This window comes from Panthera tigris, chromosome E2 (assembly GCF_018350195.1).
Source record: "Panthera tigris isolate Pti1 chromosome E2, P.tigris_Pti1_mat1.1, whole genome shotgun sequence".
NCBI lineage: Eukaryota > Metazoa > Chordata > Mammalia > Carnivora > Felidae > Panthera > Panthera tigris.
The window spans coordinates 61,553,547-61,579,871 of NC_056674.1; the positions used below are offsets into that span (position 1 = coordinate 61,553,547).

The 26,325-nt window shown below is 43.2% G+C and overlaps 1 long non-coding RNA gene across 1 annotated transcript; it reads right to left on the reverse strand.

Moving 5' to 3' along the window:
- LOC122234160 lies at positions 1 to 26,325 on the reverse strand. Its single transcript, XR_006211932.1, has 3 exons — positions 25,773 to 26,325; positions 23,154 to 23,243; positions 1 to 349 (listed from the first exon to the last, which is right to left on the reverse strand). It is a non-coding gene; the product is annotated as an uncharacterized LOC122234160 (long non-coding RNA).

The window sequence follows — 26,325 nt, forward strand, 5'->3', positions numbered from 1 at the left end:
TCTATATTTTACACCTGAAACTAATACTACACTGTATCTTTACTCACTGCAATTTAAATTCAAGATAACGTACGTTAATGACAGGTACCTACCAGGTTTTCTGCAGTTTGCAATCACTTAATTAGGTTGGAAAAATAACCATGAAACTTTTTAAAAAGCATGTATGATGTGGGGGACAGTTTGTGCCCTTACTTCGGTCACTGGTTCCAGCAGGCCTCGGAAAGTGGGTCCCAGCTCATTCTTCTAGGAGTTCCCAAGACGAACATTTCATGTATTCATGTCCTAACGGAATGCAGCTCCCGTTCTTCTGAATTTCTGTCAGGGTTTCTTCCCGGAAACAAGCCTGAATCTGGAACAAACCACCGACTGCATCGATGAGGTGATGTCGTGGGACTCCGCAATCCACGAGACCTTTAGTAAAACATGTCTTGTTCAAATACTGTCCGGGAAGGGAAGGAATAAAACACGGGAACAGCCCAGAAAATGCAAGGGCCTGTGCAGCTCAGCAACCAGCTTGCCTAGGGAAGCCACCCAGCGCCCACTCCTCAGCACTCAGTACAATAAGACAAATTCTCTCTGGCTACTCAGGAGATGCCAACTTGCTACAAAGCTCCCAAGATCTCCCCTGGGGCGGGCAGCACACCCTGCTGGAAATGCAGCTCTGCTCTCTGTACTGAGGCAGAGGCAGAGGCCCTGAGTACTCTGGGAGCAATCAAAGCCCTTCCTGCTCTGAGGTGCCCTGGGTCAGAAAAGCCGATGGTGCGCCCTCTGCTGGCCATCACTGCCTGGGCAAAGGAACCCGCCTCTCCCGGTCTGTGGTGCTCGAGCTCTCTCTGTTGGCCATCATGGGCATTCTTGCAATGTGGAAGGCCCTGGTCGCTCAGCTGAGACACTGAAGGCAACTAAACCTGTTCTCCACATTGGGAAAGGTTTTAATGACAGGGCCTGGGACACAAAGAAATCTTTTCCTTCTCCTTTCTTGGGAGTGAAGAATGAAACTGAATTTATTAACATAATGACATCATTTGTAATGTTTTAAGCAATGTTCACAGAAAAATAGACCGCCAATTTACACTTGCTGAGCAAGCGGTAATTGTGTTTACCACCAAAATACTTAGGTTAGATAAAGAATGAACACCTTTGAGAGAGATACCGGCGTTAGCTATGGAATGAATGAGTCCTAGGGATACAAGGGTCAGCCAATGCAATGGAGTCAATCCTGTAATACTGTTGCATGCTTTCACAGGATAGCTACACTTGTGCTTAAGTACAATATAATTTATAGACATATGGAATGACTACAATGTATGCCTAAAACTCATACAACAAATGTGTGAACAATATTTCAATTAAAAATAGACATCCTTTACACTATTTTTAATTTCTCCTTCTTTGCCAATAAACTATCATTCCTGGGGTGCTTGGGTGGCTTAGTCGGTTAAGCGTCCGACTTTGACGCAAGTCGTGATCTTGCAGTCCATGAGTTTGAGCCCCGTGTCAGGCTCTGTCCTGAGAGCTCAGAGCCTCGAGCCTGCCTCAGATTCGGTATCTCCCACTCTCTCCCCCCTCCCCAGCTCGAGCTCTCTCTCAAAAAAAGAAACATTAAAAATGAAAAATAATTCCTAATTTGGAATTTGTGTAATTCCATTTATACCAGATTCTCTAACATGACCATCTTGATGTGGAGAGCTTATCTGAAAAGTCACTAATAATATCTTTGATGACACATATGTGACAAGGTCAGAAAGAAACTTACAGGGAGCTCTGAATCAGTTGTGAAATTACAGTATGTATCCTTGGCTAATATTTCCAATGAAACGTGCTTTAGGGACACGGATGGATGAAATAATGTCCACCAGTCATATACCTATAGGACCATTATGCCTTCAATTACTAATTGCCATCTCGTCAGCATTAAAAGAAAGCTGGGACAAGAAAATGTCTTTGAATTTGATGTAAGAGAAGACTAGAGTGTTTTAAAGTGTTCACCTACCTTCTGGAATCCTCAGATTAGTTTTGGACGAGAGGATAGCAACCCACAATTGGGATGCACACCGCTGGTCCCAGAGGGAGGATATGGACCTTATTGTCAATTTTTTTATCAATATCAGCAGTCCACCTCTGCCAGGTACAGACTTCAGGACCTGGGGACAACATGATGCCTGATGCCTGGGTTCAGAACTTGAGGAAGGCCAGCTGGTGGGGGAGAGGGGAAGTCCAACAGGGCCTGGGGCAGTGAGAGAGATGGCCCCAGGACACCTCCCCACAGGGCAGACTTGGAGTATACCTGCCAAAGAGCAGCACAATCTCCCTCAAGACATCCCTCTCCATGACAGAACATGAGGCTGAGCCTCACAGTTCCAGAAGAAATGAGGGATACCCATCTGTTCAATTCCAATGGCTTCTGCAGGGATGTTGGAGTCTTGGGGTCATGGAACTCTGGTGCCCATGATACAAGCCCTTTCTGCCCCAGCACTCAGAGCCACCTCATACATCCCCTCTCCCCTGACGCCTCTAACGCCATCCACATACCTCGAGTAGGTGTCTACCTTCCTCTTTGTACTTCCTCTTTGTCACTGTTTCTCTCTAACCACATCTCTCTATGTTTCTTCCTTTCACTCTTTAGGGAGTGGTGTAACATACAGTGCTAACCTTTATTCTTATACATGTGAATATCCAATTTTCCCAGCACCAGTTATTCAAGAGACTATTCTTCTCCACTGTGTATCTTTGACTCCCTTGTCAAATACTAGTTGACTGTGCATGCTTGGGTTTAGATTGGGCTCTGAATTTCTGTTCCATTGTCTTATGTGTGTGCTTATGCCAGTGACATAACTGACTTCTTTGTGTTAGAATGTAGCTTGAAATCAAGAAGTGTGATGCCTCCTATTTTGTCCTTTCTTGCATTGGCTACTTAGGGTCTTTTTGTGGTTCCAAATACATTTGAGGAAATGTGTTTCTAATTGCATAAAAATTGCATCGGAGTCTTGATAGAGATAGCACTGAATCTCTAGAGGGCTTTGAGTAGTATGGACATTGTATCTGTATTAATTCCTCCTACAGATGGACATGGGGTGGCTTTTCACTGACTTGTGTGTTCTGTTTCTTCCATGCAAATTGAATTTCTTCCATTTCTGCACACAAGTTTTATAGTTTTCTGTAGAGATCTTTCACCTCCTTGGCTAAATTTATTCCAATAAATTTTATTGTTTTTGATGCTATTGTAAACGTATGGCCAACTAATCTTTGACAAAGCACGAAAGATTATACAATGGAAAAAAGACAGTCTTCTTTAACAAATGGTGCTGGGAGAACTGGACAGCAACATGCAGAAGATTGAAACTAGACCACTTTCTCACACCATTCACAAAAATAAACTCAAAATGGATAAAGGATCTGAATGTGAGACAGGAAACCATCCAAACCCTAGAGGAGAAAGCAGGAAAAGACCTCTCTGACCTGAGCCGTAGCAATTTCTTACTTGACACATCCCCTAGGGCAAGGGAATTAAAAGCGAAAATGAACTACTGGGACCTTATGAACATAAAAAGCTTCTGCACAGTAAAGGAAACAACCAACAAAACTAAAAGGCAACCAACGGAATGGGAAAAGATATTTGCAAATGACATATCGGACAAAGGGCTAGTATCCAAAATCTATAAAGAGCTCACCAAACTCCACACCTGAAAAACAAGTAGTCCAGTGAAGAAATGGGCAGAAAACATGAATAGACACTTCTCTAAAGAAGACATCCGGATGGCCAACAGGCACATGAAAAGATGCTCAACGTCGCTCCTTATCAGGGAAATACAAATCAAAACCGCACTCAGATGTCACCTCACGCCAGTCAGAGTGGCCAAAATGAACAAATCAGGAGACTATAGATGCTGGAGAGGATGTGGAGAAACGGGAACCCTCTTGCACTGCTGGTGGGAATGCAAATTGGTGCAGCCACTCTGGAAAACAGTGTGGAGGTTCCTCAAAAAATTAAAAATAGACCTACCCTATGACCCAGCAATAGCACTGCTAGGAATTTACCCAAGGGATACAGGAGTACTGATGATAGGGACACTTGTACCCCAATGTTTATAGCAGCACTCTCAACAATAGCCAAATTATGGAAAGAACCTAAATGTCCATCAACTGATGAATGGATAAAGAAATTGTGGTTTATATACACAATGGAGTACTACGTGGCAATGAGAAAGAATGAAATATGGCCCTTTGTAGCAACATGGATGGAACTGGAGAGTGTGATGCTAAGTGAAATAAGCCATATAGAGAAAGACAGATACCATATGGTTTCACACTTATGTAGATCCTGAGAAACTTAACAGAAACCCATGGGGGAGGAGAAGGAAAAAAAAAAAGGAGGTTAGAGTGGAAGAGAGCCAAAGCATAAGCGACTCTTAAAAACTGAGAACAAACTGAGGGTTGATGGGGGGTGGGAGGTAGGGGAGGGTGGGTGATGGGTATTGAGGAGGGCACATTTTGGGATGAGCACTGAATGTTGTATGGAAACCAATTTGACAATAAACTTCATATATTGAAAAAAAAATAAAATGTATTTAGTTTAGTTTAAATTTATGTATGCATTTCTTTAGTATTTATTTTTTCAAGTTTTTATTTAAATTCCAGTTGGTTAACATACAGTGTATGTTAATTTCAGGTATAGAATGTAGTCATCCATAACTTACATACAACACCCAGTGATGCTCACTGCTAGCGCCCTCCATAGCCCATCACCCATTTAACCCATGCACTTGCCCACCTCACTTATAGTAACCCTCCATTTGCTATTTATAGTTAAGAGTCTGGTTTCTGGTTGATCTTTATTTCATTCAATTATGTGAGGGGTCACATTTATTGATTTGCATTTCTGAAACATACTGCCTTTACAGGGAAAAAACCCTTCATCACGGTCAATGATTCTTTTCATGTGATTCTGAATTTGGTTTGCCTGTATGTTACTGGGAATTATTCATCTATATTCATCACGGGGATCCTGGCCTATAGATTTATGTTCAGGTAGTATCCTTTCTGGCTTCTTACCAGGGCAATTCTAGTCTCATGAAATGAGTTTGGTGGTGTTCATTCCTTTTGAATCAGTGAGAGGACTGCTGTTAGTTCTTCTACAAACGTTTGGTTAAATTCACCAATGAATCCACCTGGTCCTGGGGTTTTCTTCCTTGGCAGAACTTCGATTACTGATTCAATTTACTTACATTGGTTATCTTCTTGTATTGATACAGTCTTCCTTTAATGGGTCTGTGCAAACCTTCTATATCTTCCTGATACAATCTTGGTAGGTTGTGTGTTTCTAAGAACCTATCCATTTCTTCTAGGTAGGTAGTTTTATGTCATCTAATTCGGCCATAGTCGCCACTTTGTCTGCTTTATGTTTCTTTGGTAAAAGGCATAGTATCTTCTCTTTTATGTATAATTCTTTTGAATTTGGTCCTCTTTATGTCTTAGCATAGTCTATGTATAGTCCTGACAATTTTGTTTCACTCTTCTGAAAACCCACTGTTTGTCTTCTTCATATTTTCTATTGATTTCATGGTCTGTTTCATTGGTTTCCACTCTCATATGGATTAATTTCTCCCTTTTGAGAACATTGGGCATAGATTGTTTTTTTCTTCTAGTTCTTAGAAGTTAAAGGTAGGTTGTTCATTTGAGTCTCAAATCTATCCTCCACGCATGCAAATCCAGTGGCTCATCAGAGAACCTTCAATAGGTCTTTTCTGTCCTATTTCTCATTCTCAGAACTCTGAGAAATAGAATCCGAAAATTTATTTGAAGACACAATAAATGAAAACTTCCCTAATGCGGGGAAGGAAACAGATCCAGAGCAGGAGGCACAAAGAACCCCCATTATATTCAACAGAAGCAGATCCACACCAAGTCGTATAGTAATTAAAACCCAAAATGTCATGATAAAGAAACATTTTCACAGCAAGAAAACAAAAGTTGACAGTTACCTTCAAGGGAAGCCCCATAAAGTTATCACTGGATGTATTTCAGAAGAAACTTTGAAACCGTAAGTGAGCAGCACGGTTTGGTAAAGGTGCCGAATGGAAAACATCTGCAACCAAAGAGAGTCTATCCAGCAAACTATCATTCAGATGGAAGGAGAGATCAAGAGGTTCCCAAATAAATACTAAGCAAGTTCACAATCAACAAACCACCCCTGCAAGAAATGTTAAAGTGGACTCTTTAAGTGGAAAAGAAACACCTAAAGTGACGATATTAAAGTGTGAAACGCAAAAGCAATAAAAATGAGTATATCTGTAAAACATCAGTCAAGGTATTCACAATATGAAAGGTTTCGAAATAGGAACACTACATAGCTACAACACGGGGAAGAGAGGAGTAAACAACTGGTTCAAACTTAAACAACTATCAACTTAATATAGACTTCTATATGCAGAAGTGGTTAGGTACAAACCTAATAATACCCACAAATCAAACACTACTAATACATATGCAGAGTATAAAGACAAACAATTTCAACAGTGAAATTGTGAAGAAAACCAGCAAATCAAAAAAAGCGAAAGAGAACAAAGGATCAGAAAAAAATCAGAAATAACCAATATCAAGTAGTAATAGGATAAGTACATGTCTATCAATTACTTTGAATAGAAACAGAATAAATGCTCAAATCAAAGGCACTGGGTGACAGATAGGGGCAACTGGATGGTTCAGTCGCTTGAGATTTTGACTCTTGATTTCGGTTCAGGCTATGATCGCAGGATCATGGGATTGAGCCCCAACTGGGCTCTGCACTGAGCATGGAACTTGGTGAGGATTCATTCTCATTCTCACTCTCTCTCTCCCTCTCTCTCTGTCTCTCTCTTCCCTCATTCGCCCCACCCCACCCTCCCATGCCTGTGCTCTCTCTCTTCATAATAAAAGGCACTGGGTGATAGAATGAGTAAATATATAGGACCCATCTATCTTCTACCTACAAGAGACTAATTATAGAACTAAGGTTTCAAAAGAAATCTGCAGTAGCAATACCTTTAGCAGACAAAATAGATTTAAAAATAAAACTGTAACAAGAGACAAAGAAGGACACTATAATAATAAAAGATACAATCCAACAAAAAGATAGAACAATTTTAAACATATATGTGCTCAACCTGAGAGCATCCAAATACACAAAGCAGTCCAAAACTAAAAAATTGATAGTCATCCAATAATAGTAGGGCACTTTAACACCCCAATGACATCAATGGAGAGATATTTCCAACAGAAAATCAACAAGGAAGTAGAGACTTTGAATGATAGAGTAGACCAGATGGACTTAACCGATATACTTTAGACATTCCATCCTAAAACAGCACAATACACATTCTTTTCACGTGCACATAGAACATTCCCCACACTCGATAAAATATTAGGTCATAAAACCAGCCAAAACAAAATCAAACCGATCGACACCATACCATGTGTCTTTTCAGACCACAAAGCTATGAAACTAGAAGTCTACAACAAGAAAAAAAATCTGGAAAAGGCACAAAATCATGGAAGTTAAATAGCATGCTACTAAACAATCAATGGCTCAACCAACAAATCAAAGAGAAAATCCAAAAAAACATGGAAACAAATGAAAATGAAAACACAACAATCCAAAATTTTGTAAAGCAGGAAAACTGGTTCTGACAGGGAAATTTATAACAATACAAGTCTGCCTCAGGAAAAAAAAGAAACAAAAAAACACACACTGAAGGAAACGCCGTAACTTTATAAAGTAAAAACCAGACAAAGGACAACAAACAAAACTCACAAAGGACAGAATGAAAAATAATTAAAATAAAAAAAGAGATAATGATATAGAGATTAAAACTATGCACCCGATGCATAAAAACGGATGAGGCAGTAAGTGAAATCCTATCATACCGAGATAGGCAGGGTGATGGTGTGAAACAGTCCAGAGCCAAGCAAGAAAGGGGCAAGGCAAAAACAACCTCCAGTGCAGAGAGACAGGGGCAAAAAAAAAAAATGAACACACTCCCTCCCAGATGCAGGGCGGTGTCAACGCATAAACATCTCCCCGCTCCAAGTGGGAGTGTAAACATAATTTACTTCTTGTCCTAGACCTAACCCTAACACTAACCCAAATCCCAACACCTAAACATAACAGCTACCCCTAACCATAACCCTAATACTAAACCCTGTCCCTATCCCTACGCCTAAACCCTAACCTAACCCTACCGAACCGAGAGAGTAAACAAACCCTAAACTAACCCTAACCTTGAGCCTAAACCTCTAACCCTAACCCTATAACTCTAACCCTAAAACCCTAACCCTAATGCTCTAACATTACCTGCTAACCCTAAAATTATAAAACCTAAAACTAACCCTAACCCTAACCATAAAACTCTAACACTAACCCTAACCCTAACCGCTAATTGAATCTCCACACCCATAACCCGAACCCAAGTCCTAGACCTAGACCTCACCTTATCCCTAAACCTAATGCAAACCCTAACACTAATGCTATCAACTTACCCTAACCCCACCATCTAACCATTACCCTAACTCTCAAACCCAAACCATAACCCTAAACCTAAGCCTAACCCAAGCCCAAACCTAATGCCTAAACCGAACTCTAACTCCAAACCCTAACCCTTAACCATAACACTAAACACTAACCATAACCCTAAACATAACCCTAATGCATAAACCTAACTCTAACCCCTAACACTAACCCCTAACACCAACCCTAACCGTAACCCTAACCCCTAACACCAAACCCAATCCCAAACCCTAACCCAATGCACACGACACACAGGAATGGTGTCACATCCACACTGGTGAAGTCCCTGATCAGAACATTAACCCTAGTTAAGGATCTTTCTAGATGGGGACCCAATTCCTATCTCTGAGAACACCACAAACAAATGGCCCAAAGCGGTACAGAATTACTCGACATGGAACATCGAACATCATCATGACATTTCCAATACCCGCATGGAGCAGCACAAGGGGGCTGATGAGGCCCAACTGAAGATGGCACACACACGAGGCTGATCCTGGAACACAAAGACTAAGCCTGAACAGCCCGTTCTTATGAGGCCCACACACAATCCTCTGGGGAGACCAGGGAGGTTCAGCGCTTGGAGCTTCCTGGGACCTAACCCTAACCTTAACTGTGACACTCACATACTGCTCAAACTAAACCTCACCCCAACTCTAAACCTAACCCTACACATAACCCGCACCCACGCATGGACCCTCATTCAGCCGTCAGGGTGATCACAGCACTGGTGTCGCTTCGGCCCTGGCAACATCCATGGAACGAACCTTAACCTTGGCAAAAGCTTTCTCCTAATGGGGACCCAATTCCTAAGTCTGAGGACATGATGGACATGGGGCCCAGAAGTGGAGGAGGATTATGTGGCATGGAACCTGGAACATCACTATGTCATTTCCAAAGACCAGAAGTAGCTCCACAGGGGACTTCTTGAGGTCTAACCGAGGAGTGGCACTGACACCCAAAACTCAGCCTGACTGGGACCCTCCTTAGACCCCTCTACTCAACCTTGTGGGGTGACAATGGCCCTACTGGGGGTATAGTGCCAGGAGCCTCCTGTGACCAAGCCCTAATCTTAACAGTGACCCACGGTATACACATGAACCTAAACCTCACTTCATCTTTAACACTCACCCTACACCTGACTCGCACCATGCATGTGCCCTCATATCATCGATTCAGGGAGATCACAGGACTGGTGTCACTTCAGCCCTGGAGATTTCCCTGGCCAAAACCCTAACTGTAGCTAAGGCTTTCTGCATATGGAGACCGAATTTCCACAGTCTGACAAGAGCAGGCACAATAGGTTGAGAAGCGGTGCAGGATAATTGTGTGTGAAGCGTGGAACATCACCATGTCATTTCCAAAGCAGGGCTTCAGATGCACAGGAGGATTCCTGAGGCCTACCGAAGAGTGCGGATATAGGTGTGGGGCCGTGGAACGCAAAGACTAATGCTGACTGGTACCCTTCCTTCTGCACTCCAGTCAGCCCTTCAGGGAGACAACTGCACTGCTGTAGGTTCAGGGTCTAGAACCTCCTGGGAACTAATCTCAACCATAAACAGAAACATAACCCTAACGCTACACCTAAACCTAACACGAACTCTCAAACTAACTCTAAATCAGACCCACACCCGCCCATGTGCCCACATTTCAGCCCTCCATGGAATTCACGAGAATGGTATCGCTTCGGCCCTGGCGACATCCCTGTACCGAACCCTAACCCTAGCTAAGGCTCTCTCCCCATGGAGACCCAATTCCAAAGTCTGACAACAGCATATACATGGGTTCCAGAATTGGTGCAGAAATACTCAACATAACATGGAACATCACCATGTCATATCCAAAGCACGACTGCAGCTACAACAGAGGATTTATGAGTGCTAAATGAAGAGCATTCCATACACTTGTCTGGACTTTGTACCCAAAGACAAATCCTTACTGGAAACCTCCCTTGTGTACTCCACTCAGCCCTTTGGGGAGACAACTTCGGGGAGACAGCTGGACGAGGGGATTCCTGAGCCCCACCAGAAGGGTGGCCCATACATTTCACTGGCCATGGAACCCAAAGACTAATCCTGACTGGCACCCTCCGTTGTGTACTCCACTGAAACCTTCGGGGAGACAACTCCTCTGCTGTGGGGTCGGTACCTGGAGCCTCCTGGGACATAACCCTGACCCTAACCCTAACCCTAACCCTAACCCTCACCCTACATCTGACCCTATCTATCACACTAACTCTAAAACAGACCCAGAGCCAAGAATGTGCCCTCACGTCACCCTCCATGGATTCACAACACTGGTGTCACTTTGACCCTGGCAATTTCCCTGCACTGAACCCTAACCCTAGGTAAGGCTTTCTTCCCATGGGGACCCAATTCCAAAGTCTGACAACAGCATGCACACGGGTTCAAGAATCGGTGCAGAAATACTCGCCATGGAATGTGTAACATCACAACGTCATTTCCAAAGAGCTATGGCAACTGCACTAGAGGACTTCTTAGGCCTAACTGAAGGGTGGCCCATATATTTGTCTGGCCTTGGAACCCAAAAACTAATCCTGACTGGCACCTTCCCTTGTGTGCTCCACTCAGAACTTCAGGGAGACAATTGTTCTGCTGTGGGGTGTCTAGAGACTCCTGGGACCTAACCCTAACCTTAAACATAACCTTAAACATAACCCTCACCCTACACCTAACCCTATCTGTAACCCTAACCCTACACTTGACCCGCACCATCGCATGGGCCCTCACTTCAGCCCTCGAGGGAGATCACGAAACTGGAGTCACTTCAGCCCTGGCGATGTCCCTGGACCGAACCCTAACCCTAGCTAACCCTAGCTAAGGCTCTCTCCCCATGGGGACCCAAAACCAAGTCTGAAAACACCACGCACCTGGGGTCCAGAAGCGGTGCAGGATCACTCGGCATAGAACCTGGAACAACACCATGTCCTTTCAAAGACCCGGCTGCGGCATCCCAAGAGGATTCCAGAGGCCTCACTGACAAGTGGCCCAAAGAGTTGTGTGGTCTTAGAAGCCCAAGACTAATCCTGACCAGCACCCTACCATGTGCCCTCACCTTATTCCTTCGGGAAGACAACTGCACTGCTGTGGGTTCAGTGCCTGGAGCTTCCTGGGTCCTAACACTACCCTAAACCTAAGCCTAACCAGAACCCTCAACCGAAACCTAATCCTATCTCAAACACTGACCCTCCACTTGACCATCACCATCACATGGGCTCTCACTTCATCCCTGGAGGGATATCACGAGACTGGAGTCGCTTCAGACCTGGCGACGTCCAGGGACAGAACCTTAACCCTACCTAAGGCTCTCTCCCCACGTGGACCCAATACCAAAGTCTGACAACACCACATGCCTGGGCTCCAGAAGCGGTGCAGGATCACTCGGGATAGAACCTGGAAGGTCCCCAATGCTTTCGAAGGCCAGGCTGCAGCTGCCTAATAGGATTCCTGAGGCCTACTACACCAGTGACCCATAGAGTTGTCAGGCCTTGGAACCAAAAGACTAATCCTGACTAGCACCCTCCCTTGTACACTCAGGCCAGTGGGGAGACAATTGCACTGCTGTGCGTTCAGCGCCTGGAGCCTCCTGGGACCTAATTCTAACCCTAACCCTAAACATAATCCTAACCAGAACCCTCAACCGAAACCTAATCCTATCTTGAACTCTAACCCTACACTTGACCCACATCATCGCTGGGCCCTCAATTCAGCCCACGAGGGAGATCATGAACCTGGAGTTGCTTTGTCCCTGCCGACTTCCCTGGACCTCACCCTAACCCTGGTTAAGGCGCTAACCCCGTGGGGAACCAATTCCAAAGACTGACAACAGCACACACATGGTTTCAAGATCAGTGTAGAAATACTCTACACAGAATGTAGACCATCACCACGTCATTTCCAGAGCGCGACTGCAGCTGCACGAGAGGATTCCTGAGGCCTATCCGAAGTGTCTCCCATAGATTTGTCTGGAATTGGAACCCAAAGACTTACCCTGACTGACACCCTCCCTGGGGACACCACTCGGCCCCTCGGGGAGACAACAGCACTGTTGTGGAATCAGTGTTTGGAGACTCCTGGGACCTAACCCTAACCGAAACTGTACCCCAAACCATATCCCTCAACCTAGACTTAACCCTATCTCTAACCCTAACCCTGCACTTCACCTGAAACTTCGCATGGGCCCTCAATCAGCCCTCTAGGAAGATCATGAAACTGGAGTCGCTTCAGCCCTGGTGACTTCCCAGGACCGAACCCTAACCCTAGCTAAGGCTCTCTCCCCATGTGGAATAAATTTCAAGTCTGACAACAGCACGCACATGAGATCGACAATCAGTGCAGAAATACTCGGCATGGAACATGGAAATTCACCATGTCATTTGCAAAGCGCGACTGCAGCTGCATGAGAGGATTCCTGAGGTCTACCTGTAGGGTGGCCAATACATTTTTCTGGCCTTGAAAACCAAAGCCTAATGCTGACCGGCACCCTCCTTTGTGTAGTGCACTCAGCCCTTCAGGGAGACAACTGATCTACTGTGGGTTCAGTGCCTGGAGTCTCCTGGGACCTAACCCAAACCCTATCCATGACCCAAACCATAACCCTCAACCTACACCTAACCCTATCTAGCACACTAACTCTACCGCAGACTCACAGCCACACATTTTCCCTCACTTCACCTTCCATGGAATTAACAACACTGGTGTGGCTTCAGCCCTGGCAACTTCCCTGGACCGAATCCTAAACCTAGCTAAGCCTCTCTTCCCATGGAGCTCCAATTCCAAAGTCTGACAATACCACGCAGATGGGTTCGAGAATCGGTGCAGAAATACTCAGTATGGAGCGTGTAACATCACCATGTCGTTTCCAAAGTGTGACTGCATCTGCAAAGAGGATTCCTGAGGCCTACCCGAAGGATGGCCCATACATTCATCTGGCCTTGAAACCCAAAGACTAATCCTGACCAACACCCTCCCTTGTGTCCCCCACCCAGCCCATTGGGGAGATAAAGGCTCTGCTGTGGGGTCAGTGCCTGGAGCCTCCTGGGACCTAACACTAACCCTAAACATAACCCTAACCGTAACACTCACCCTACACTTAACCCATTCTCTAACACTAACCATACACTTGACCCGCACCCTCCCATGTGCCCTCATTTCAGCCCTTGAGGGAGATCACAAAACTGGAGTCGCTTGAGCCAAGTCTATTTCCCTGGACCGAATCCTAACCCTAGCTAAGACTCTCTCACCATGGGGACCCAATTCCAAAGTCTGACAACAGCCTGCTCAAGAGTTCAAGAATCGGTGCAGAAATACTCGGCATGGAACGTGGAACATGAGTATGTCATTTTCTAAGGGTGACTGCAGCTGCAAGAGAGGTTTACCAAGGCCTACCCGAAAGGTGGCCCAGATATTTGTGTGGCCTAGAATCCAAAGGCTAATCATGACCGGCACCCTCCCTTGTGTCTTCCACTCAGCCCTTCGGGGAAACATCTGCACTGCCTTGGGGTCAGTGTCTGGAGGCTCCTGAGACCTAAACCTAACAGAAACCCTAACCAGAACCCTCAGGTGAACCCAAACCCTATCTCGAACTCTAACCCTACACTTGAAGCACACCGTCACATGGGCCCTCACTTCAGGCCTCGAGGAAGGTCATGAGACTGGTCTCATCAACACTGGCGATGTCCCTGGATCGAACCCTAACCCTAGCTAAGGCTCTCTCCCCATGGGTACCCAATACCAAAATCTGACAATCCCACGCGCCTGGGGTCCTGAAGCGGTGCAGGATCACCTGGCATAGAACCTGGAACATCACTATGTTGTTTCCAAGCCCCACTGTAGCTGCCCCTGAGAATTCCTGAGGCCTACCCGACCAGTGGCCCATACAGTTGTCTGGCATTTGAGCCCAAAAATTAATCCTGATGAGCACGATCCACTGTGCCCTCACTCAGCCCTTCAGGGAGACAACTGCACTGCTGTGGGGTCAGCGCTTGCATCCCCCTGGGAACTAACGCTAACCCTAACATTAGCCAGAACTCTCAACAGATCCCTAACCCTATCTCAAATCAAAGCCTACTCATGACCTGCACCTTCACATGGGCCCTCACTTCAAACCTACATGGAGATCACAAGACTGGATTCGCTTCAGCACTGGTGACGTCACTCAATCGAACCCTAAATTTAGCTAAGGTCTCTCCCCATGGGGACCCAATACCAAAGTCTGAAAACACCACGTGTCTGGGTGCATGAAGCGGTACAGACTCACTCAGTAAAAAACCTGGAACATCACCATGTCCTTTCAAATGCCTGGCTGCAGCTGCCCAAGAGGATTCCTGAGGTCTCCCTGAAGGGTGGCCCATACATTTGTCTGGCCTTGGAACTCAAAGACTAATCCTGACCAGCGTCCTCCCTTGTGTACTCCACTCGGCCCTTTGGGGAGACAGTTGCTCTGATGTGGGTGTCAGTGCCTGGAGTCTCCCGGGACATACCCTAACCCTAACTGTAATCCTAACCCTAGCCCTCAACCTGCTCCTAACCCTATCTATCACACTAACTCTACAGCAGGCCCACAGCTGTGCATGTGCCATCACCTCAGTCCTCCATGGAATTCATGATACTGGTGTCGCCTCAGCCCTGTCGATGTCCCTGGTCCGAACCCTAACCGTAGCTATGGCTCTCTCCCCATGGGACCCAACTCCAAAGTCTGACTACAACACACACACGGGTTCGAAAATAGGTGCAGAAACACTTGGCATGGAACCTGAAACATCACCATGTGATTTCCAAAGCGTGAGTGTGTCTACAAGAGAGTATTTCTGAGGCCTACCTGAAGAACATCCCATAGAGTTGTCTGGTCTTGGAACCCAAAGACTAATCCTGACTGGTACCTTCCCTTGTGTACTCCACTCAGCCCTTCGTGGAGACAGTGCCTGGAGCATCCTGGGGTTGGGGTTTCAGTGCCTGGAGCATCCTGGGTCCTAAATCTAACCCTAACCTTAACCCTAACCATAACCCTCAACCTACACCTAACCCTGTCTCATTAAAAAGGACAACATCAGAATCAGAGGGCTCCCAGAAGATGAAGAGAGAGACAAAGGGGTAGAAGTGTTAAGTCAGCAAATCATAGCGGATATTTTTTTTTTTACCTAGGAAAAGGCACAGACATTAAAGTCCAGGAAGCACAGAGGACTCTCATAAGATTCCACAAAAACCCACCAGTAAAAGGAATATCATATTCAAATTCACAAAATACTCAGGCAAGGAAAGAATCATGAATGCAGCAAGGGAAAGAAGTCCTTAACCAACAAGGGAAGACAACAAAGATCAGGTTTGCAGCAGACCTACCCACAGAGGCTTGGCAGTCCAGAAAGGAGTGGCAAGATATACTCAATGTGCTGAATCAGAAAACTATGCAGCCAAGAATTCCTTATCCAGCAAGTCTGTCGTTCAAAATAGAAGGACAGATTAAAAGTTTCCCAGACAATAAAACTTAAAGGAGTTTGTGACCACTAAGCAATTCCTCAAGGAATTTTCAGGGGGGCTCCCTGAGGGGAGAAAAGATAAAAAAAAAAAAGAATAAAAAAACACCAAAAGTACCAAAGACTGGATAGCACAAAAAAACACCACCACAAAATCCAACGCTACAAGACACATAACGGCCATAATCTCATATCTGTGAGTACTCACTCTAAACGTCAATGGCATAGATGCTCCAATCAAAATACACAAGGTAACAGGGTGGGGAAAAAACAAGATCCATCTATATGCTGTTTACAAGAGACCCATATTAGACCTAAAGGCGCCTTCAGATTGAAAGGAAGGGGCTGCAGAACCATCTATCATGCTAATGATCGCCAAAGAAAGACGGAGTAGCCTTGCTCATATCAGACAATCTAGATTTCAAAATAAAGACTGTAACAAGAGATGAATAAGTGTGTTGTATCATAATTGAGGGGGTCTATCCACCAAGAAGACCTAACAATTGTAAACATTTATGCTCCCAATGTGAAAGCACACAAAGATATAAATCAATTAATCACAAATATAAGGAAGCTCATTGATAATAAAACCATAATACTATGGGACTTCAACACCCCATTATGACAACAGAAAGATCATTTAAACAGAAAATCAACAAACAAACAATGGATTTGAGTGTATATAAAAACACTATATTTGAGTGAATATACACATACATATATATACACACACACATACATACACACACACACACATATACATAGTGATATATATATCACTTATATATATGATATATATATATATGTATGTATATAAAAGACTGAAATCTTGCCATTTGCAACTACGTGTTTAGAACTGTAGGGTATTATGTTAAGTGAAATTAGAGAAAGACAAAAATCATGACTTCACTCACATGAGGACTTTAAGAGACAAAACATGAACATAAGGGAAGGGAAACAAAAATAAAAACAGTCAGGGGGACAAAACAGAATGGACTCATAACTATGTAGGACAGACAGAGTGTTACTGGACAGGATGTGGGAGGGGGTTTGGCTAAATGGGTAAGGGGAATTAAGGAATATACTCATGAAATCATTGTTGCACTATATGCTAACTAATTTGGATGTAAATTTTAAAACATAAAAAAAAATGAAAAAAAGGAATGAATGGGTGAACCAAGAAGTTAAAGAGAAAATTAAAAAGTACATGGAAGCCAATGAAACGGATAACACCACACCCCTAAACCTCTGGGATTCAGCAAAAGTAGTAATAAGAGGAAGTTTATAGCAATCCAGGCCTTCCAAAAGAGGTAAGAGGGTCTCAGATACACAGCCCAACTTTATACCTTAAAGAGCTGGAAAAAGAACAACAAATAAAACCAAAACCAGCAGAAGACAAGAAATGATAAAGATTACAGCAAAAATCAATGCTATCGAAACTGAAAACAAAAACAAAAACACACACAGAAAAAAAAACAACAAATAACCCCCTCCACCCACACACAAAACAGTAGAACAGATCATTGAAACCAGAAGCTTGTTCTTTGAAATAATTAATAACATTGATAAACCACTAGCCAGTTGGATCAAAAAGAAAAAGGAAAGGACCCAAATAAATAAAATTACGAATGAAAGAGGAGAGGTCACAACCAACGCAGCAGAAATACAAATAATAAGAGAATATTATCAGCAAATATATGCCAATAAAATGGACAATCTGGAAGAAAGAGACAAATTCCTAGAAATATATAAACTAACAAAACTGAAACAGGAAGAAATAGAAAATTTGAACAGACCCATAACCAGTAAAGACATTGAATTAGTAATCAAAAATTTCCCAAGAAAAAGAGCCTAGGGCCAGATGGCTTTCCAGGGGAATTCTACTAAACATTTAAGGAAGAGTTAACACCTATGCTCTTGAAGCTGTCCCAAAAAAAGAAATGGAAGTAAAACTTCCAAACATTTTCTCTGAACCCAGCTTTACCTTGATTCCAAAACCAGAAAAAGACCCACTAAAAAGGAGAAGTATACACAAATTTTCATGATGAACATGGATACAAAAATCTTCCACAAGATATGAACCAACCAGATCTAACAATACATTTAAACGTTACTCACCACGACCAAGTGGGATTAATACCTGGAATACAAATTGGGTTAAATATCCACAAAACAATCAATGTGACTTATCACATCGATAAAAGAAAGGACAAGAACCACATGATCCTCTCAATAGATGCAGAGAAAGCATTTGACAAAATACAGCATCCTTTCTTGATAACATCCCTCAAGAACGTAGGGATAGAAGGATCATACCTCGAGATCATAAAAGGCATATATGAAAGGCCCGATGCTAATATTGTCCCCAAAGGGGCAACACTGAGAGCTTTCCTCCTAAGGTCAGGAACAAGACAAGGATGTCCACTCTCGCCACTGGTATTCAACATAATATGGGAATTCTTAGCCTCAGCAATCAAACAACACAAAGAAATAAAAGGCATCCAAATCGTCCAGGAGGAGCTCAACCTTTCATTCTTCATAGATGGCATGAAACTCTATGTGGAAAACCCACAATAGTCAACAAAAAACTGCTAGAAATAATACAGGAATTCAGCAAAGTGGCAGGATACAAAATCAATGCACAGAAATCAGTTGCATTCCTATGCACCAACAATGAAGCAAGAGAAAGAGGGATCAGGGAATCGATCCCATTTAAAATTGCACCAAAACCCATAAAATACCTAGGAATAAATCTAACCAAATAGGTGAAAAATCTATACACTGAAAACTATAGAAAGCTTATGAAAGAAATTGCAGATGGCAAGCACACAGAAAAGACAAATATTGCATGCTCCTGGATAGGAAGAACAAATATTGTTAAAATGTCAATAGTACCCAGAACAATCTACATAGTCAACACAATACTTATCAAAATAACACCATCATTCTTCACAGAGCTACAACAAAGTATCCTACAATTTGTATGGAACCAGAAAAGACCCGGAATAGCCAAAGCTATCTTGAAAAAGAAAACCTAAGTAGGAAGCATCACAATCCTGGACTTCAAGCTGTATTACAAAGCAGTAATCACCAAGACAGTATGCTCTTGCCACAAGAACAGACACTCAGATGAGTGGAAGAGAATACGAACACAGAAATGGACCCAGAAACGTATGGCCAACTAATCTTTGACAAAAAGGATAGAATATCCAATGGAATAAATACAGTCTCCTCAGCAAGAGTGCTGGGAAAACTGGACAGCGACATACAGAAGAATGAGTCTGGACCACTTTCTCACACTCAAAATGGATGAAAGACACTCAAAATGGATGAAAGACCTAAATGTAACATAGGAAGCCATCAAAACCCTCGAGGAGAAAGCTGGCAGAAACCTCTTTGATGTTTGCTTCCACAACTTCTTAGTCAACAAGTCTCCAGAGGCAAGGGAAACAAAAGCAAAAATGAACGATTAAGACCTCATCAAAATAAAAAGCTTCTGCACAGTGAAGGAAACAATCAGCAAAACTAAAAGGCAACCAACAGAATGGGAGAAGATATTTGCAAACGACATATGAGATAAAGGATTAGTATACAAAATCTATAAAGAACATATCGAACTCAATACCCAAAAAACAAGTAATCCAGTGAAGAAATGAGCAAAGACATGAGCAAACATCTTCCAAGGATGACATCCAGATGGCCAAATGAAACATGAAAAAATGCTCAACATCACTCATCATCATGGAAGTACAAATCAAAAACACAATGAGATAACACCTCACCCCTGTGAGAATGGCTAACACTAACAACTCAGGCAACAACAGATGTTGGCGAGGAAGCAGAGAAAGAGTAACTCTTGCACTGCTGGCGGGAATGCAAACTGGCACAGTCACTCTGGAAACCAGTAGGTAGGTTCCTCACAAAATGAAAAAGAGGACTACTCTACAACCCAGCAGTTGCACTACTAGGTATTTATCCAAATGATACAGATGTGCTATTTTGAAGGGAAAAGTGAACCTCAAAGTTATAGAAGCACCATCAACAACAGCTAAAGTATAGAAAAAACCCAAATGTCCATCGATGGATGAATGGATAAAGAAGATGTGGTGTATACACACACACACACACACACACACACACACAATAGAGTATTGCTTAGCAATCCAAAAGAATAAAATGTTGCCATTTAACCTGCATGGATGGAACTAGAGGGTATTATGCTAAGCGAATTTAGTCAGAGAAAGACAAATATTATAGGACCTCACTCGTATGAGGACTTTAAGATACAAAACAGATGAATATAAAGGACGGGAAGCAAAATAATATAAAAACATGGAGGGGGACAAAAATATAAAAAAAAAACCTCTTAAGTGTGGAGAATAAACAGGGTTACTGGAGGGACTATTGGAGGGCTGATGTGCTAAATGGGTAAGGGACTTTAAGTAATCTACTACTGAGATCATTGTTCCACATTATGCTAACTTGGATGTAAATTAAAAAATAAATTAACTAAAAATTAAAAAAAAATTATCCCAGTAAATAAAAGACATCCCAACAGAATATTGTTGAAAAGGTGTCAGTCATGAGTCCCCACTAAGGTTTGTACCTAAGTGGCTTTCTTAATTTCCCTAGTTTCTCATAAATATGGACAGTGCGCTCTGACACAAATCTGCTCTTGCCCTGCCTCAAGGTGAGCAGAAAGAATATATTCACCTTTGACTTGGCTTGTTAAAAATAAAAGAGAAAAGCAAATTCATTTAAGATAAAGCAACTTTTACTCATGATGCAAAATCTGCTTGACTACTTTGGACATAATGTATTGCATTTGTTTATGGCTGACTTTGCCTAAATTAGTGAATCTATTTAAATGACCACATATTGCACATTTCACTTAGTTGCAAACACACACACACACACACACACACACACACACACACACACACACAAATAGCATTAAACAAAAGTGAATAGGATATAACATAAATGCAGTAAGGACATAAAAGATTAGTTTTCCTATAAAACATAAAATAACTGCTTTGGCAACAGTTTTCCATTTGATAACTTCACAAGCAAATTTATATTGACTTCCAATTTATTAACCATTTTTAGAAATACTATGTTTAATGATAACTCTAAATACAAATGGGATTATTTTTCAGAAAGAGGGAAACATTTTTTTTCTCCTTAGTATATTAATTAAGCTGAAAACTGAAAGGATATCAGTTTTGTAAAAGACAATCCCAACAGACAACATTGTTGGTATCTGAACCATCATGTCAGTAAAAGTACAGTCAGTGAGGCTGTATCCTTGACTGAAAATCATGCACCATTTGTGGAGGGAACGCCAGAAACTCTCCTCCAACATGATGATTGTCATTCAGGAGCTGTATTTTTTTTTTATTTGATGAAATGGCATGTTCAAACTATCTTTATCATGACTCCAGTCTCTGGCTTTTTAAGTCCAGGTCAGTTCTAAAATGGTCTTAATTCATTTTCCTCGGGTAACTTCTCTTAATCCTGAATACCCAAATAAAAGAGACCTCAAATTAATTTTTTGATCATTAAAGAAAATAGGTCTACCAAAACGACATATACCAAACCTTACTAGCTATGATAGTATGCTTATCTCTTCCAAGTTACTAAAAGATTACTGCTTGTATTCAGCTTAATGGTCAACCTGGCATTTAATGGGAGCCTAGGGAAACAACAGTAATGTATTTTTGGAATTTCAGGATATTTCTTTGTTTCAATCAGCAGTCACTATAAATATGTTATGGTCTACAGATTTATTCTAGACCTATTTTCTATGTTTAAGTTTATATTTGAGAGAGAGAGAAAGAGCATGAGCCAGGGAGGGGCAGAGAGAGGGAACACAGAATCGCAATCAGGCTCCAGGCTCCCAGCTGCCAGCACAAAGCCCAACATGGAGTTCAAAGTCATGAGCAGTGAGATCATGACCTGTGCCAAAGTCAGATGATTAACCAACTGAGCCACACAGATGCCCGAAGACCTATTTTAAATTTGCAAATATCAGACTCCAAAAGTACTATTATCTAAGCCTTTAGCTCATTCACAAGTTGCATTGACTTTGAACAAAAGTAATTTTGATAAGATGCGCTAGTCTTCTATTTTTAGGAGCTACACAGACATAGAAGCAGAAAACCAACAGCTTCCTCATACACAACTTAAGAATCATCTCTCACCACTGATGCCAATTTAAAACAACCATTATATGGCCACTTGATCAACATTCATAAGGTCATGGCAATGGTTTGGAAATGCCAAATGAAACCAGAGCTCAACACGTGTAAGGAGTCACACCATGACCCTTAGGATTTCCATCTACATGTCCAAATGACAACTATTAACAGCTGCTTTCCTGTCAATTTAATGATGGTACAACTTACATGAATGCAAATATAACATACTTTTTAAAACAAAGCTCATTCTGAAATAGACAATCTATGCAGACAAATCCTAAGTTCTATTTCAAAAATCAGCTGCACCCAAAGAAAGAACGATACTCTCTTAACTATAAATAACTGACTTTCAAAATCTACGACGGGTTTTCACCAATACAGCTCAGTCATGTTACCAAGAACACATGGTAAACTCTTACAACAAAGGCAATGACCTTTTCCTCTATATTGTAGGAAAAAATAACAGCTATTATCTTGACATTATGAATTCATCCTATAATTCAGACCTGTTAAAAAGGAAACAAACTCTCTCAGTATTCTTACTGGCTAAATTTTGCAAAGGGAAGAATACGTTTATATAATCATTAAGGATAACAGAAATTCCAGCAGTAAAAAATAAAAGGATGTGATATTGAAATTCAACCTGTGGGTATAATTACTCAGATACTAAACTTAATCCCATTTCCTGAATTGTTACACCAGCTTTACACGTACCATTGCTTATATTATACCATGCTGAAATATGGCTTTTCCCCATTCATCTTGGGGACATATGGTAGATGAAAGAAAGTGGGCTTTGGAGCCCATGAGAACAAAGTTATCCAAAGGACAGCACTTACTAGTATTGTGATCTCAGAAACATGACCTACTCTCTTTTGAGCTTCAGATTGTTGATTTTCAAAATGAAAATCATACTTACCTCACCTGGAGGTTATGATGTCCGTGCTAAAGATGTAATTCCAGTGCCAGCCAGGAACTTGGAGCATAGAGGTAGAGGGAAGATGCAAGCCTATACAAATAAATAAACAGAGTTATAACTTGGGCTAAGGGCAAACTGGGATTAGCACTGTGTGAGCAAATAACGGGCACAAGGGCATAAAGAAAAAAAAACCCATGTAGGTAGTGACTAGGTACAACAGACATAAACCTGTTATGGAATGGATTTGCCCCCAAAATCCATACATTGAAGTCCTAACTACCCATGGGACTGTACTTGGATACCAGATCTTGAAAGGTAAAGTGGAGGTCGAATGAGCTCATTTGCGGGGAGGGACTCTAGTCTGATAACCGGTGTCCTATAGGAAGAGAGTGGGCAACTACACACACAGAAGGAAGACCACGTGAAGACAGTGGGAAGGAGGCCATCCACCAGTCATGGAGAGAGGACACCCACCCTGGCCACACCTTGATCTGAAGTGTGAGAAAATAAATAAATCAATTTCTGTTGCTTAAGCCACCCAGTCTGTGGTACATTGTGATGGCAGACACAGCAAAACAATACGAAATCCTAATATTTACTTGCTCAGCAAATGGTTTGTGAGCCTTTGAAGGAGTCGGGCACTGTTCGAGGGCCCTAAGGAACCAGCCCTAAACAAAGCTAGTTTGGTCTTTGGAGCCCATGGAGCCGACAATCTGGCAGGGACTGCAGTAGGCGACATCCAGCAAGCAAGAAAGAAAACAGATGGTGCCAAGGGCCAGGAAGAAAAAGAATGCAGGGAAGGGATATGGGGTGTTCAGGTCAGAGAAGGAACAGTTTTCAGTTTTACATAGAGAGCTAGCAGAGAATCCACTGAGCAGGTGATGTCAGAGCAAGGTTATGACGGAATTGAGGGAGTATGTCTTGTTGGCACGTGGAAGTATATCTCCAACAGAGAGAGGCAAACTGATTGCAAAGACCTGAAGCAGGAGTATGTGCTTGACAAGCTCAGGGAACAGGGAGGGGCCAGTGTGGCAGCAGCCCAGTAAACAACGGGAGGGGAATAGGAGAGGCCTATAGGGAGGTAGCAGAGTCTGGGGAGGGTAGCACCTGTGTGGTGCACAGCTGGAGTCAGGTGTCTGGAGACATGAACAGCTGTGGGCAGCGCATAAAGACTTAGAGGCCCCAGATGCTGGCATATAGAAGCCTGAGGCTGGCTGAGATCACCCCAAAGTAAGGGCGGGTGGAAAGCAGATGGGGGGCAGGAAGAAGACGAGGACCTACCAACACAGACACTGGTGAGCAGCGGCCCAGACGGTGGGAGGAGGAAGGAAGTAATTTTTAAAGAAAGGGGGTAATCAATTGAGACTGTAAAATGGTGCCACGTAATCCACATACTGAAGTTTGAGACTTCACTGTGACCTTCAGCGATGTGTGTCATCCATTAAAGAGATGAGAAGTAGGGACGAGTGGGAGAGGAAGCCCATTCAGACTCAGCTGACAGAGAAACAAGGGAAGTTCTGCAGGCACCGGCACGTGCACTGCTAGGCATAGGAAGACAAAGCAGGTGGTGCTGGATGGGAAGTGATTGCTCTCCGTGGGCCGGGAGAAACAGCTGCAGGTGCACAGGAAACAATAATGCTAGTATGTGCAACACGAAATATTTGTACTTGTGTAAGCTGTATCAGAGCGGATAGCCATGGATAGTTAACCATGAGATAAAAATAACCTAAATGTAAAGTCAATATCAAACTAATTGTTGACCCAACATGGATAGGCAATCAAGGAAAGATGAAACGAAGTAAAAGGAACTCAGTGAACACAAACCCCACCTGCTTACCAGTAAAATCACCTCTAGCATTTCTAGTTTTAGAGGCCCCGCCTGCCTAGGGACATTCATGAAATGGCCATGGTATCCTGACCGTGGAAAAGTAGCATAATCACTTGTTTCCTAAATAGTGACTCATTTGAATGGCCACACGAGGGTTTTACTCTCTTCGTAAAACCGTAAAACCAATCAGTGAAATGGACCTTCCCGTGAAGAGGCGGGAATAGGGCAAGAAGACAAGTAGACTGATGGAGCTGCTTTAAAATGTTTTCAGCTTCACTGTTTTTTTTGAGAGAGAGAGAGAGACAGATAGACAGACAGAACACACGTGGGGAAGGGGCAGACAGAGAGTGAGACACAGGATTTGAAGCAGGCTCCATGTTCAGAGTCATCAGCACAGAGATGAAGCGAGGGTTCGAAACCACAAACCGTGAGACTATGACCTGAAGTGGGACACTTAATCCACTGAACGGCCGAGGCAGTGCAAAATACGTCTGGCCTAAAAGGAACATCAAGGCTACATCACCGATGAAGGGGTGCAGAAGGGGCACATGCATGATCCCCTCCCATGCCAAGGTGTGGGAAAGAACATGAGTGACACCCCTCCATTGCAGAGACAGTGGCGCAATGGTGACCCCCTACCTTGATGCGGGAGAGCGCATGTGTTAACCCCCTCCTGTCCAAAGGGGGGGGGGAAGCTAATGCTTGAAAACCTTTCATACCCAGGGTGGAGGAAGTACTACCTAAGCCTTACCCTACCCCTTATGTCAGTGTCAAACCTAACAATTAATTACCTTAAGAGATGTGTGTTTCTTCAGCTGTGAAAGTGAAAGAACCATTCATGAAATATCACATTTAATAGTGACACCACTACTCTCTCCCTAAAAGGTGGCACTGTGCATGGGTGACCATCTCACACACCAACCAGGGGCAAGGCAGAATCCTGAACCACTTCTGGCGTCAAGTGGGGTGGGGCACATGTTTGAACACCCTCCAATGCTGAGGGGGGTTATGTGCATGTGTGAACACCCTTCCCACCGAGGTGAGTGGGGCCAAGCATGAACACTGTCCCTTGCTGAGGGAAGGTTGTGTGCCAGTATAAATGGTCTGCCTCACAGAGCGGGGGTTGTGGGCATGCCTGAACCCCCTTTGGCAAGGGGGGGGGGCTTTGCACATGCGTGAACACCATCCTGGCAAGGGGAGCGGGGAGAATATGTCAATGCCCTCCCTGGCCGCATTTCTTCAGCTGTGTTTCTTCAGCTCTGAAAGTGAAAAGAACCATTCATGAAACATCACATTCAATAGTGACATCAGTACTTCCTCCCTGAGGGGTGGCGCTGTGCATGG